The sequence below is a fragment of the Sinocyclocheilus rhinocerous genome, unplaced genomic scaffold, assembly GCF_001515625.1.
Source record: "Sinocyclocheilus rhinocerous isolate Xijiao unplaced genomic scaffold, SAMN03320098_v1.1 scaffold480, whole genome shotgun sequence".
NCBI classification, from domain to species: Eukaryota; Metazoa; Chordata; class Actinopteri; order Cypriniformes; family Cyprinidae; genus Sinocyclocheilus; species Sinocyclocheilus rhinocerous.
The window spans coordinates 924,748-927,890 of NW_015655401.1; the positions used below are offsets into that span (position 1 = coordinate 924,748).

Genomic DNA, 3,143 nt, shown 5'->3' on the forward strand with positions numbered 1-3,143 from the left:
CTGACTGTCTTTAGAAACGTTTAGATGGTATTTTCTTTTCATCTCGTATAATTCACATTAAAGCAGTGTTTCAGCGCAGCTCTGCTTTGTTTACTGCGATAACCAAGGAAACGCTGTATCAGCGCCTCCTGCTGTCAGAGAGTGAATCTGCGTCCCATTCAGAGCTTCTGCTGTTTGTTTCGTTCAGGCATGTAGTATAATTTCACAAAGCTAGTCAGAACACATTCTGTTTTTGCTTCAAATTGGATTATTAAATCAAATTATGTATATGAAACCATATAAATAAATGATATGAAATGATATATATATGAATTATATAACTAAAATTAAATAACTGTTAAAAAAAAGATGTCAGTCTTTATTTTTCTTCTTTTTAGGGCAGCAGTAGCTCTAGCAGCAAATCAACCATCCACATCAAAAGCTGCAGGACAGCCCACATTTAAAAAAAAAAAATCAAAGAAAAATAAACAAATACTACTGTTCCAAATATTCTTTATGTTGCTCAAAATATATTGTAAATTTTTGTTTTTTACCCAGACATTTCAAATTAACACATTTTAGAGCTGTAACAACAATACCGTAATACCGTGAAACCGTGATACTTTTTGCTCAAGGTTATCCTACCGTCAAAATCTGATACCGGCCCATGCCTAGTAAGGGTACTTTCAATTGGGAGGTGGCTGTCCTGAACCCTAACCCCTAAATGTCAACTTATGAAAATTATATTGAAATAATTTTATTCCATTGTTTTTTTATTCCATAAAAATATCTTAGATTTTTTTAAGTGAGGTTCAAAAAATATTTTATATTTTCTTTGTAAATTATGAAACTTTTAAAAAATGTGTCCCACATTTTAAAATCACTACCGAAACAGTGTATGTTTTAGTCTATTGGCTGAGACGGATTTTAACTACACCCCTTCCTTTATGATCAGGAAATATTCCTATGTCCCTCTCTCGCTACATGGCGAGTAGATAGGTCTCATCATTTTGAAACTAATGTGTTCAAAAGTCTGAAAATCTGTGTGTAACTTTAAGGAACGTCACTAACAAACACCTTTTTTCTGCAATGAAGCACACTTTTTTGGGTGTTATTTCAAAACATTTAGATTTTATATGGTGTACAATTGTTCAGAACTGTGCTAGGCAACCATGTGCTGATTAGCATCTTTGAGCTAGGCTGAAAAGTATCTAAAATTGTCACTACCGAATAGGGGTGGGCAATATGAGCTAAAATTCATATCACAATATTTTACACTGTCCAGGCGATATGTCTATGTCAGCTGCACATGTAGCCTTTCTGTCAGAGCATCTGACAGGCCGAGCCGCTTAAACTATGCGAAACTATAAACTATACCATGTCTTACCAGTTTTTAAAGGCCTTAATATGAAGCTTGTCACATGTTTAGAACAAATTGGATTATGCACTTTCTCCGCAGCAGCTCAGTCCGTGTCCTCCGCTATATTTTTAGATGCGCTCATATCAAACTACTGTATATCGATATAAACGGTATTGCCTCATATCGAATCGCTTCTAAAGAAAATATCGATATAGCGTACAAACTCGATATACTACCCAGCCCTATCAAAAATATTAAGCAGCACAAATGTTTACAACATTGACAATAATCAGAAATGGTTACTGAGCAGCAAATCAGCATATTAGAATGATTTCTGAAGGATCATGTGACACTGAAGACTGGAGTAATGATGCTGAAACTTCAGCTTTGATCACAGGAATACAGTAGCCTATATGTTAAAACTAGGGCTGTACAAAAAATCGAATGCGATTTTCATGCGCATCTGGTCAGTAAAGGCGATCCTGTGATTAGTAGTAAATCTCCAGCACGTGCGTTCAGATGGGAGCGCATTTACTACACAGAGCCATGAATCACCTGCGATTTAGAACGCGATTTTGTGTAGCTTGTTAGTGAACTACGGCTCTGTGTAGTAAATGCCGCTCCATCTGAACGCACGTGCTGGAGATTTACTTCTAATCACAGGAGCGCCTTTACTGACGAGATGCGCATGAAAATCGCATTCGATTATTCATAAGAGAATCGTGAAAAAAATAGTTTCCTCAAAAATTGAATATATTTTTCTCTACAAAAGGGGGGCCCGGCAGAAAACGTTTGGGAACCAATGGCCTACTCAAACACACAATATTTAATTTAATTTAATTAATAAAGGCCTACCTCAAGTTGCACATTTGCACTTTTTGAGAAAAACAATGGCACAATAAAAAAAGACTTTTCAGGTCTTTGTCCAATCCCTCACTTTTTCTAGTTATATAAGGTTTTTTTCCTCATATCGCAATATAATATCGATATCGCCTCGACAAGTGTAAAATATTGTGATATGAATTTGAGCTCATATCGCCCACCCTTAGTCTGGTGTTTTGGTAATTGTGAATCAAGTATATTCATAATCTGCTTTACGTTTACCTGGCACTGGAAGTCCTTTCTCAAACTTGTAACTTTCATGCTTAGAGCAGAACCATGCATCGTTCATTTATATTTCTACATGGCTCCCTGCAATACAACTCTGATTCTCCAATCGCGGCATCTAGTGGTCTGTTATTGATACAACCACAACTTCCACAACTGATAACGGAGCGCTCAAGCGGGTACTGAGAGTCATGTTGAGGGTCATTAAAATGTCAAATTAATATTTTGCGTTAAATTATTTACTTACCAGGCAAGTGGCCACATGATAAGCGGGAAAATTACGCAGTGTAGTATTTATCACCCTGCAGAGGTTTCTTTTGCAAAATAATCTGCTGACTGTACACTATCCCTCAGCCTTGCTGCGCCTCTCAGTTTAGGAACCACTGGAGTAGGCGATTTGTGCTCTATTAATTTGGTCTGTTACGATGCTCTATGTGTCTGATTACTAATGCCTGTGTAGTACGGCGTTGCACACGGAGGACAAAATCTTTCAGCCTCGACTCTTTATCGTCATTTGTTAAAATTTGCAAAGCACACCAAATTGAACAAAATAATATAAATGCAAAATTTGAATTCATGAATATATAACGGTATCCACGGTATAGCAAAATCCATATCATGGAACAACATAATACCGGTAGTCACGTTCATACCGGTATAGCGCCCCCCCCTAACGTCAATGCAGTCATGAGGATTG

The 3,143-nt window shown here is 36.9% G+C and overlaps 1 protein-coding gene across 1 annotated transcript in view; it reads right to left on the bottom strand.

The window, feature by feature from the left end:
- LOC107718105 (chromodomain-helicase-DNA-binding protein 7-like) overlaps positions 1 to 3,143 on the bottom strand; it is a 109,198-nt gene that overhangs the window by 45,929 nt on the left and 60,126 nt on the right. The window lies entirely within an intron of this gene.